Below are 12,994 nucleotides of genomic sequence, written 5' to 3' on the forward strand. Positions count from 1 at the left end.
AGTTGCAGCGCTGATGGTGGCTTTACAGTGCTGCAACTCACTCACCGTCCACACTTGCAAGGCACATACAGCGCTGTATCTCCCTGGCTACAGCACTGGCTGTACTCCACCTCGGCCTGGGGAATAACGACTGCAGCGCTGGTGATGCAGCGCTGCTCCGCCAGTGTGGCCACCAAAAGCGCTGTTATTGGCCTCCAGAGGTATTCAGAGGCATCCCAGAATGCCTGTTCAGCCACTCTGAGCATCAGTTCGAACTCTACTGCCCTGGCCTCAGGTGACCCGTCCTTTAAATGCCCCGGGAATTTTAAAAATCTCCTTCCTGTTTGCTCAGCCAGGTGTGGAGTGCAATCAGTGAATCTTTCCAGGTGACCATGCCTCCACGCGCCAAACGAACCCCAGCATGGAGCAATGGCAAGTTGCTGGACCTCATCAGTGTTTGGGGGGAGGAAGCTGTGCAGTCCCAGCTGCGCTGCAGCCATAGGAATTACGATACCTATGGGCAGATATCAAGGGCCATGCTGGAAAGGGGCCATGACCGGGACACACTGCAGTGCAGGGTTAAAGTGAAGGAGCTGCAGAGTGCCTATTGCAAAGCCCACGAGGGAAACCGCTGCTCCTTCGCTGCCCCCATGACCTGCCGTTTTTACAAAGAGCTGGACGCAATACTTGGGGGTGACCCCACCGCCAATCCGAGGACCACAATGGACACTTCAGAGTGGGGGGGAGGAGGAGGAGTGGGGGAAGGAGGAAACCGAGAGTGAGGGTACTGGGGTGGAGGGAGACACCCCGGAGTCCCTGGAGGAATGCAGCCAGGAGCTCTTCTCAAGCCAGGAGGAAGGTAGCCAGTCGCAGCAGCCAGTACTTGCTGGAGGACAAACAGAGGAGTGGGTTCCCGGTAAGCGGCTTTTATTTTCAGGATGGAAATTTTTCGGGGGAGGAGGGAGGATTGGGCTGCATGCATGCATGCCTAGATGTGGAATAGTGCATTGATGTGGTCTATCACATCGTGGTAATCGGCCTCGGTAATCTCTTCAAAAGTTTCAGCCAGAGCATGGGCAATGCGCTTGCGCAAGTTTATTGGGAGAGCCACTGTGGTCCTTGTCCCAGTCAGGCTAATGCGTCTGTGCCACTGTGCCACAAGGGGTGGGGGGACCATTGCAAGACACAGGCAAGCTGCATAGGGGCCAGGGCAGAATCCGCATTGCTGTAGAAGACCCTCCCGCTCTTCCCAGGTGACCCGCAGCAGCAAGATATCTTCCAGGATCAACTCCTGTGGAAAATGTTGGGAGAGTGTTCAGTGTAGGTGCCCCCTGCAGCTGTTTGCTTTCCCCAACACACGGAAACCCCAGCACAGCCCAGAAGCAATCATTCCCCCTTCCCAGGTGACCCGCAGCAGCAAGATATCTTCGAGGATCAACTCCTGTGGAAAATGTTGGGAGAGTGTTCAGTGTAGGTGTCCCCTGCAGCTGTTTGCTTTCCCCAACGCACAGAAACCCCGAGGACAGTACAGCCCTGAAGCAATCAGTTCCCCTTACTCACCGTTTTGGGGCTCCTGTGGGTTATGTGCGCTCTCTTTGGTATGGGAAAATTATGCTATTGTGAAGACTGTAAACTCCTTCACTGTGTGGGAATAACTGTCTGATATAAACAATGCTGCCTCTGTTAAGTGTTGCCTTTTTTGCCTTTCCACAAGCAACCTTGAGATCTCGGCTGCCCGTGTTATCAACAGCTCAAAGACTCCAAAACCTCCGGAAGAAGCCGCAAAAAAGCAAAGAAGACATGCGGCAAGCAGTTATGGATCACTCTGTCACAGAGAATCAAAAACTGCAGGACTGGAGGGAAAGGGAAAGCAGGATCTGCCAGAAAAACGCAGCGGCCAGGAAGAAAAGCACAAAGCTGCTGATAAGCCTCCTGGAGCGCCAAGCGGACTCTATCCAGGTGCTCGTAGCCATGCAGGCAGAGCACTACTGCGCCGGCCCCTCCCCCCATCCCAAAGCTCTTTCCCTTGTGCCCCAATGTCAGCTCAAAACCCCCTTCCCCAGCATCCAGGTTCTTACCACCACCAGCTGCCTCCAACACCTGTACATTCACCAACCAGCCCTGAGAACTATGACCCTTAGCCTCTGCACTCAACCCCCATCACCATGCAGTATAGGCATCCTGAAGTGCAGCTGTCATTGCATGGCACTCCAGACAGGACATATTCAAACCTGTGACTGTACGGTTCCCCACCCCACCCCCCTGCCCTTTTAGGTTCCCAAAATGTTGTGTGTGTGTCAATAAAGTTATTTTCTTTTCAATAAATGAATTCTTGGCTTTGAAAACAGTCTTTATTATTGCAGAAAGTCAAAGATACCTTAGCCCAGGAAAGAAACAGGCACTGCAAATCAGCTTAGGAAACACAGATTCCTACTAACATTGTAACCACTGCACTTCACTCCCGTGCAAGGCACCAAACATTACTGTTGGTTTTCAGCCTCAAATTCCTCCCTCAAGGCATCCCTAATTCTTGCAGCCCTGTGCTGGGCCTCTCTAGTAGCCCTGCTCTCTGGCTGTGCAAATTCAGCCTCCAGGCGTTGAACCTCAGAGGTCCATGCCTGACTGAATCTTTCACCCTTCCCTTCACAAATATTATGGAGGGTACAGCACGTGGATATAACCGCGGGGATGCTGCTTTCCCCCAAGTCTAGCTTCCCATACAGAGATCGCCAGCACCCCTTTAAACGGCCAAAAGCACACTCCACAGTCATTCGGCACCGGCTCAGCCTGTAGTTGAACCGGTCCTTGCTCCTGTCAAGCTTCCCTGTATACGGTTTCATGAGCCAAGGCATTAACGGGTAAGCGGGGTCTCCAAGGATCACAATGGGCATTTCGACGTCCCCTACTGTGATCTTCTGGTCTGGGAAAAAAGTCCCTGCCTGCAGCTTCCTGAACAGGCCAGTGTTCCGAAAGATGCATGCATCATGCACCTCTCCAGGCCAGCCTGTGTTAATGTCAATGAAATGCCCACGGTGATCCACAAGCGCCTGGAGAACCATAGAGAAATACCCCTTCCGATTAACGTACTCGGATGCTAGGTGGGGTGGTGCCAGAATAGGAATATGCGTCCCATCTATCGCCCCTCCACAGTTAGGGAAACCCATTTGTGTAAAGCCATCCACAATGTCCTGCACGTTCCCCAGAGTCACGGTCCTTCTTAGCAGGATGCGATTAATGGCCCTGCAAACTTGCATCAACACGATTCCAACGGTCGACTTTCCCACTCCAAACTGGTTCCCGACCGATCGGTAGCTGTCTGGAGTTGCCAGCTTCCAGACTGCAATAGCCACCCGCTTCTCCATCGGCAAGGCAGCTCTCAATCTCGTGTCCTTGCGCCGCAGGGTGGGAGCGAGCTCCTCACACAGTCCCATGAAAGTGGCTTTTCTCATCCGAAAGTTCTGCAGCCACTGCTCGTCATCCCAGACTTCCATGACGATGTGATCTCACCACTCAGTGTTTGTTTCCCGAGCCCAAAAGTGGCGTTCAACGGTGCTGAGCATTTCCGTGAATGCCAGAAGCAATTTAGTGTCATACACGTCAGGCGACTCGCTATCATCGTCGGACTCCTCATCACTTTGGATCTTAAGGAATAGCACAACTTTCAAACGTGATGTGCTGACAAGACTCGTCAGCATACTCCTCAGCAGTTCGGGCTCCATTTCCCACAGAAATCACGCTGCACAGAAACTGTTGAGAGAGTCAAGATGGTGCCAAACGTGGACGGAAAAACAGGGATTGCTGGGATGTGAAGCGATGCATCACGGGGCGTTGGGACAGGAAGCAGAATGACCCGCACCCTCTGCCCCCTTCCCACAACCCACGGTGCCAAAATGGGACGAGGTGCTCTGTGGGATAGCTGCCCATAATGCACCACTCCCAACACCGCTGAAAATGCTGCAGATATGGCCACACTGCAGTGCTGGTAGCTGTCAGTGTGGCCACACTCCAGCGCTTTCCCTGCACAGCTGTATGAAGACAGCTGTAACTCCCAGCGCTGCACACCTGCAAGTGTAGCCAAACCCGTAGCTTCCGCCTCTCGGGGAGGTGGAGTACAGACTTCGACTGGAAAGCACTTTCTAATCGATTTATCATGTCTTCACCAGACCCGCTAAATCAATACCACTGGATCGATCACAGCAATGCTGATTTAGCCAGTAGTATATACATGGCCAAAGGCCTGGTCTCAGTTATTCATGCCTTCATCATCCTCAAATGGATTACAGCAATATGATATCCCTTCAGGTTTGAGGCCTTCAGCATTTAGGAAACTCCAACTAATTCAGAATCCTGCAGAGTGTCTGCTAAGCAACACATGAAGATATCAAATCTGTCTTATGCTATCCACATGGCTTCCCATAAAATTTCAAATCAAGTTCAGGGTATCAGTCCTTATCTTCACAGCGCTCCATGACATGGGCCCAACATATTTAAAAGACCATCTAAAGTTCTGGGACGAAGACCATAGTCGACAACTTCTCTCCCCTGGCACAATGGAACTCTCAACAGCAAGAGTAAAGCTCATCTGTGTGGGAGAGAGAACCTTCTCCAGACATGATCCGAGACTGTGGAATGAACTCCCCCAGGAAATAAGGACCATCACTACTTTCTGCTTCAAATACAAGGCACATTTCTTTAACTTTGCCTTCTCTCACATAAACACATAGCAACAGGTATATTTATATATTTTTTTAAAACTACAAAATGACACTCCATTGCACACTTTTCTCCCTCTGCGGAGAGGATGAGAAAACAAACTATGTGACAGATGTGTACTCACATTGCTTACTGCACCACTGGAAACTGCTCAGATACTATGGTGAAGAGCGCAATACAAAAATCTGTATATAATAGAACACAAAGTACCTGACTAAATTGAGGCCTTAATCAATAAATAGTAGATCTTATAGAAATTTGGACATCTTGTGTGTAAGGGGTCAGAGTAAGGCACATGAAATCTGTGTCTTTGCCTTTAATAGGTACTAATGTAATTATGAGAAATTTCACCACATGGTTAACACACTGACTTAATGTGATGTATCCTCATCTAATGGCTGAGGATAAGACTCTCCTGCTTACTAGTTTAGTGGTACTAGCACCCTGAAAATATTTATCTATATTTGATGGGACTATCTGAAAGCTATTTGGTCAAGAAATTTAAATGTAATCATGAATTATTATTGCACTCATTGATGAGTGCTTTGGGATCTTACAGGGAGAAAAATCTATCCACTCCCTAATAAAAAAATGCCTTTTATCTTCTGAGAGCAGTAAGTGGCAATCTAGCCAAATTTTAGAAAAGAGGTTAGATCCTCGCTGTTATCTTGTGCTTAGGGAAGTCTGGAATATTCTTGTAATGGAAGAGCTCCCAGACAAGAGGAATAGTTGGTTCTAACGGATCTGGCACTATTTCTAGAATATGAAAAAGACAAAACAAAGAGACCAGAAACAGAAAATATTGTTAGTATTCAGCCTCTGTTCTAGTAATATAAAAAGCTGAGGGATGTTAAACTTCCACTCTTGTATAAGCTTTCACTACAAAAATGTCCACAGTGCTGCACTGTAGTTTGATTGTGATTGTTTTTCTTTATATCTGCTCACATTCTGCAAAATGAAAATAAAAAGTTTAAACAAAAAACAAAGTACAGAAGGAGAGAAATACCATAGGTCAGGAAAGTGTTTGTGCTTCAGTGCCCTTTTCCACACACTCTAGTATAGTAGGACCCTTCTGCCTATATTGTGCCAGAGTCCTTGGGTGCTCTCCAATATGGAAAAACAACATTTTGGCTCCAGAGTAGCATGCCAGCTAAGGAGTCAATGAGCCTATTGTGTGGTCAGTCCGCAGGAATTTTCAGATACTTGCTATGTGTAGTCTGCACCTAAGCCTATGACTAAATGCAGACAGTAATCATATATTTTGAAGTCGTATAAATAGAAATAAAATTCTTCAAACAGCAATACCAATAATGTGTACCAAAGCTGTATGTGTTTAAGGTTATAATCCCATCTCGGGGTTCTGGAGGCATAAAGGCAAGTTTTTCAAGTTTCACTCTAGTGTTTTAGAATATCTCCAGAATCAGCAATTTCTGTATAAGAAATATAGTCTTACCATGTGCAATTGGAGATATATTATTCCTTCTGCTATATTAAGGAATTTCTCAATATGATACTGTTTAGCCTGTGACACAGTTAGTTATAGTCAATCATTTAAGCATTATATTAAATATGTAAACAAATAAGTATATGCAGTGACTATGAGAATTTTTCAGAACCAAAACTTATTTTCTGATTTAAATTGCGGGATTGGGTAAATGTAATGTATGTTATTTGATACTGGAGAGACTGCCTGGCTAGTGGATATTTTGACCTCCCCCATTATGCTCTGTATTTTTGTGTAATATGCATTACATTTAAATGATTTCATCATGACCAATGATTCAGCTTGTTGCTATAATTTAGCATTAAAAGGTGATGTGCAAATAAAAAATAGAAATGTTCACTGCAGCAATATGTACTCAATGTCCCCATTAACCAGGCTAAGAAGTGCATTCAGCACATACAATAAACAAATAAAACCTAACCTATATTTAAAATTATTTTTACTTCTATGAATACCTGAAATACCAGAAAAGTCTACAGAAGCATTGGACAGGGCCCATAGGGTCTTAGTTAAGTGGTAGTTACAGTTTCAAAGTTTCATTTTTAACATTTTATTACTAGCCTGTGGGTGTTCCAGTTATTATACTCAGATGTAAACTAATAAAAGAAATCTGCATCATATACTTCTTTAAAAAACCTCTTAGCTTAGTTCCTGGGCTTCTTGCTCTATCTGAATTTTTCTGAATCTGATTTCCCAGAATGCTGGATTGTGGAGCTAGGAGCCGCAGGACTTTATGAGACCTAAAAGAAAATTTTGAAGATATATTTTTAGAATAAGACCTACCCATATAAGCACACATTCTAAGATCATATTTCAGGAGAGCACTATATTGAAGTCAAGAGGAGTTAAGCATGTTCTTAAAGTAAAGCATGTGCTTAAATGGTGTCCTAATTAGGGATGGTTTCCTGAATCAGGGCCTGAGTTTGACAGATATTACAGTGTAGACTTTTACTACACCAAGGACTATTCCCTGATTATTCCCTCATTTGTTCATGTTCAACTGCCTTTGATTTCAATATGAGTTACATTCAAGCAAATGATGGGATAATCAGGGATAATGACAAAGGACTAAAAGGTCCCATTTCAAATCAGTATAGTTTTGTTTTGTTTTGCCCCAGTTGACTGGTGAATTATTGTCAAAAAGCTCCATGAAAGACATGTGTTTTGAGGAAGGATTTGACTGAAAGAGGGTTGTCATATGGGAAAAAAAAAAGAGGGAGTTTGTTCTAAAATAATGAGAAGGGAATATGGAAGAATGTACGTCCTCTTATGCAAGTTACTTTTAAAAGAACATCAAACCTATTTTTCTGATCTTAGTAAAAAAGTTTATATATTAAGAATGATTTCTTGGCTTGCATAAGTGAAGACTAAATTGTGTTTGAAAATAATATAGATGCAGTTTTTAAAAAGAATTCTGTGAATGATAACATTGTTAGCTTTGGTTGCATTCATGACCATTTTGGCATTGTCTTCATTAGGAAAAAAGGTGTGTTTTTAACTTGAGTTAACTAATTTGAGGAAAAAGCCTTATGAAGACAAGGTAGTTTTTACATGAATTACATGTCGAGTTAGACACCTTTTCTTCCTAGTGAAGGCAAGGCCTTAGTGTTTATTTTCTGTGAATGTTTAGGCAATCAATTTACTGGCAGGAGGGTTTTCAGAAACAACAAATTTGAAGAAAACTTTGGAAAATGTTTGCAGAAAATTCTGAACTCGTAAATGTAGTATTTGCACTGGAAACATATTCCTAAGAGTTGTACTAATCCATTCAGAGAACAGAAAGAGTACCATGCATTCACTGTGTCCATCACATTCTGAATTTTGAATACTCTCAATGCTGTGCAAATGAATGTTCTATAGACCAAAAATTAATCATTCAAATGATTTGGCCAATCAATTTGAATAACAAATGTTGAAAAATAATATTTTTAACAAAGGAAGAGAAAGGGGCTAAATTCAACTGATAAATTTGTTTAAAATTACTTAGCCTAACATCGGTACCGGGCAAATTAGTCAAAACAATAGTTAAAAATAAAATTGTCAGACACATAGAAAAACACAAACTGTTGAGCAATAGTCAACATGGTTTCTGTAAAGGGAAATCATGTCTTACTAATTTATTAGAGTTCTTTGAAGGGGTCAACAAACATGTGGACAAGGGGGATCCAGTGGACATAGTGTACTTAGATTTCCAGAAAGCCTTTGACAAGGTCCCTCACCAAAGGCTCTTACATAAATTAAGCTGTCATGGGATAAAAGGGAAGGTCCTTTCATGGCTTGAGAACTGGTTAAAAGACAGGGAACAAAGGGTAGGAATAAATGGTAAATTCTCAGAATGGAGAGGGGTAACTAGTGGTGTTCCCCAAGGGTCAGTCCTAGGCCCAATCCTATTCAATTTATTCATAAATGATCTGGAGAAAGGGGTAAACAGTGAGGTGGCAAAGTTTGCAGATGATACTAAACTGCTCAAGATAGTTAAGACCAAAGCAGATTGTGAAGAACTTCAAAAAGATCTCACAAAACTAAGTGATTGGGCAACAAAATGGCAAATGAAATTTAATGTGAATAAATGTAAAGTAATGCACATTGGAAAAAATAACCCCAACTATACATACAATATGATGGGGGCTAATTTAGCTACAATGAGTCAGGAAAAAGATCTTGGAGTCATCGTGGATAGTTCTCTGAAGATGTCCACACAGTGTGCAGAGGCGGTCAAAAAAGCAAGCAGGATGTTAGGAATCATTAAAAAGGGGATAGAGAATAAGACTGAGAATATATTATTGCCCTTATATAAATCTATGGTACGCCCACATCTCGAATACTGTGTACAGATGTGGTCTCCTCACCTCAAAAAAGATAATCTAGCACTAGAAAAGGTTCAGAAAAGAGCAACTAAAATGACTAGGGGTTTGGAGAGGGTCCCATACGAGGAAAGATTAAAGAGGCTAGGACTCTTCAGCTTGGAAAAGAGGAGACTAAGGGGGGATATGATAGAGGTATATAAAATCATGAGTGATGTTGAGAAAGTGGATAAGGAAAAGTTATTTACTTATTCCCATAATACAAGAACTAGGGGTCACCAAATGAAATTAATAGGCAGCAGGTTTAAAACAAATAAAAGGAAGTTCTTCTTCATGCAGCGCACAGTCAACTTGTGGAACTCCTTACCTGAGGAGGTTGTGAAGGCTAGGACTATAACAATGTTTAAAAGGGAACTGGATAAATTCATGGTGGCTAAGTCCATAAATGGCTATTAGCCAGGATGGGTAAAGAATGGTGTCCCTAGCCTCTGTTCATCAGAGGATGGAGATGGATGGCAGGAGAGAGATCACTTGATCATTGCCTGTTAGGTTCACTCCCTCTGGGGCACCTGGCATTGGCCACTGTCGGTAGACAGATACTGGGCTAGATGGACCTTTGGTCTGACCCGGTACGGCCATTCTTATGTTCTTATGTTCTTAGCCCTTTCTGTACCTGCAAAGCTACTTACTGCTCCTGGTCGGTCATCCAACTAAGTGATCAAAATAAAACAAAGATTCACAGACTAACATTTGGGTCATGGAATGTCGGAACTCTTTTTGACAATGAGCAAAGACCAGGATGAAGAATAGCTGTTATTTCCAAACCACTGAAGAGGTAGAACATAGACATGGCTGCCCTCCATGAAACCAGATTCACTGATGATAGGATTACTCATTTAGTGGATGGGGGAAGCAGTAGATGTGCAATACCTTGATTTTAGTAAGGCTTTTGACAGTTCCTCATGACATTCTCATAAGCAAAGTAGGGAAATGTGGTCTAGATGAATTTACTATCAAGTGGATGTACAAATGGTTGAAAGCTCATACTCAAAGAGTAGTTATCAATGGATTGCCATCAAATTGGGTGGGGGTACCTTGTGGGGTCCTGCATGGTTCAGTCCTGCATCAGGTACTTTTCATTAATGACTTGGATAATGGAATAAGGAATAGGATTATAAAATCTGCAGATGATACCAAGCTGGGAGGCATTTCAAGCACTTTGGGGGACAGGTTTAAAATTCAAAATAACCTTGACAAATTGTAGAATTGGTTTGAATTCAGCAATATGAAATTCAATTAAGACAAGTGCAAAGTACTTCACTTAGGAAGGAAAAAACCAAATACACAACTACAAAATAGGGTAATACTGTTTAGATCAGGGGTGGCCAACCTCTGGCTCCAGAGCCACATGTGGCTCTTCAAAAGTTAATAAGCGGCTCCTTGTATAGGCACCAACTCCAGGGCTGCAGCTACAGGCGCCAACTTTCCAATGATATGCAGCGTTTCTAACTGCTGAATCCTTGTTTGCTGTGTAGTCTTGATGGGTAGTAAGCAGTGAGTTCCAGAGTTCTTTGATTGCCTGCACGCTCGAGTCACTGCTAAAGAGCATTAATGAAAGATTTATGCTCCTCAACACTGGCCTTCTTAAAGCTCATTATGTTTCTTTCATCAGCACATTTGCCCCAACAATGATCTATCCAGATGAGAATAAGGAGGATTTCTATCAAACACATCAGTTTAGTCCCAGGTAATGGTAAACTGATTAGGTGATTCCATCATCACAAAAATAACATTTGTACTTTCTGTGACCTCCTACGTGTCTCCCCTTTCAATATGTGAATTATTGCATACATTTTCCTTAGAATGCTTTATAAAAAATCTCTTGACAGAAGATTTAATCTGTTTTGGCATACACGGAATCTATTATATAATGATATTCTGGTGATGATCACTGATTGCATCTGTTGAGGCACTGGGAAATGGATAGGGATTTAAATTTGTTTGTTTGCTTAATACACATCAGGTTTTGGTGTGAATTCAGGCTTTCATGCACAGGATTCTTTGTTATCACCCAACTCCGGCCCCAATCCTAGTACAATTTCACAGAAGGTGGGAAGAATGATGGTGTAGCACCATAAGCACTAGATGGGGGATCACGGTAGTTTTCCTGTTAGATCTGCATAGCACCTAGGACATTTGGCCAGTTTTGAAAGGGTGTTGTGGGCAGGCCTTGTTCCTCCAAAGGAAGCACTAGTGTGGTAAAGGGTATAATAGAGCGCACTGCTGGGAGCACAGGAAAGAAAGTCTCAGGTCAGCTCAGGAACCCTGAGCCAGCCCTGTTTGTTGCTCCTGCACAACAGCTAATATGGACCACCTGCCTCTGGTCTTTTCTCTGTCCAGTGGCCCTTTGATCTAGTGCCAGCAAGGAATTTCCTGTTAGTCTCTCTCTCACTCCAGCTAAATCCTCTCTCTGTGTTACAGACTTGTATGGGGAGCAAGAAAATCTCATTTATCAGACATCTTCTTAGCTGCAGTTTAAAGGGCTGCTGAAAGGAAAAGAGATCAGGTGTGGCAGGCCAGACCACTGGCTTTGCAGGGATAGGTGGAAGGGAGTTCGTTGCTAGGGTTAGCATTACTGACTTCTGACCTTTTCTTTGCAGTGCTCCTTTTATATCCTTATAGCACCCATCGGTGCCCCTCAGAATCCCATCCACCCTATAAATGCTCCCAACACACCCACTAGCCCAGGCTAGCTTTATTTGGAAGAGTCTTTCTCCCCCCAGCAAAGCCACCCCATTGCCAGATTGCTTGTGTGGTGGATGGGAAGAGAGAGGTAAGCAGCTTGCTTTTCCCCTTGGGCAGTAATGGGTCTTTCTGGTGCCCAAGTTCTCCAAATGGATGAAAGGGTTCACAAGTGCTGTTTGAAACAGCTGTCTGTCGTCTTCTTTCTGCAGGCAGTGCTGTTCCAGGTGCCCTCTTGGTCACACTCTGCTGTTGACACAGAAAGCAGTTTTCTATGCATGGCAGGGCTTCTAGGACAAAAAGGGAGCAGTGCTCTCAAAACCCTAAAACAAATACCTTCTAATGAACAAGACTGGTGATTTACTGTTTCCTGACATTTGATCTTTGTGATTTCAATAGCTTTTTGAAGAAAAATTAATACCATATTTAATGTTTCAAAAAGCAATTGTTTTGTTTTAGTATTAAAAATACACCTTCAAAATGTTACACTGGTCTACCTGCAGAGTGTGCTGCACTTAATCATTCTTATGCAGTATAGCCAAAGAATTAATTAAGAAAATGTAAGGCTTTAAATCAAAATCTTAGGGAGCATTTAATATTGCCTGCAGAAAAGGAAACAGTTAATCTGTGCCTAACTTGCTGTAGTGAAACTATCCCATCACTGATTCTGGCAAAAGAGTGATTCCGGTAACTTCTGTTCCAAGGTTGTACTGAGGCTGATTAACCTACTGGTTGGTTATTTAAATTGTCAAAGCTTGAACCCCAAATTATTCTCTCAAAATATCTCTCACACAGCTACTATGATTGCACTCACCAAGCCTGCAAAATGCATATGCGCACTGACAAGAACTGAGATATTTCATAGCTAATCACTTGTGTCTTTTTGGTAGCAAACATATTGAATCTATAAACAGCTATGATGATTTTCTCTTTGAATTATACTCATGTAGAATTTAATGCCCCATGCTATATGGAGTTCAGTGCATATATAAAAATGTTTGTACATTGACAACCCCACAAAACAAAGACCTGTACTTCATAGCTTCAAGAGTACAATGTGCAATTTTGAGCTTATAAAAAGACAAAGGGATGAGAGTACAAGGAATATCATATTAGTTCATAAATTACAGCTGGATTAGCAGAGACAGTTGAAACCAAGAAAAATGTGCACCTCTACACAGTACCAAACTAGGAAATTGTGTAATGTGTTAATAGTGTTACCTAGCATCTATGCAGACCCTTTCATCTGAAG

At 43.0% G+C, this 12,994-nt stretch overlaps 1 protein-coding gene across 1 annotated transcript in view; it reads left to right on the forward strand.

The window, feature by feature from the left end:
• The window catches only part of POLN (DNA polymerase nu), a 227,947-nt gene that overhangs the window by 188,401 nt on the left and 26,552 nt on the right, over positions 1-12,994 (forward strand). The window lies entirely within an intron of this gene.

The sequence above is a fragment of the Mauremys reevesii genome, linkage group 5, assembly GCF_016161935.1.
Source record: "Mauremys reevesii isolate NIE-2019 linkage group 5, ASM1616193v1, whole genome shotgun sequence".
Classification (NCBI taxonomy): Eukaryota; Metazoa; Chordata; order Testudines; family Geoemydidae; genus Mauremys; species Mauremys reevesii.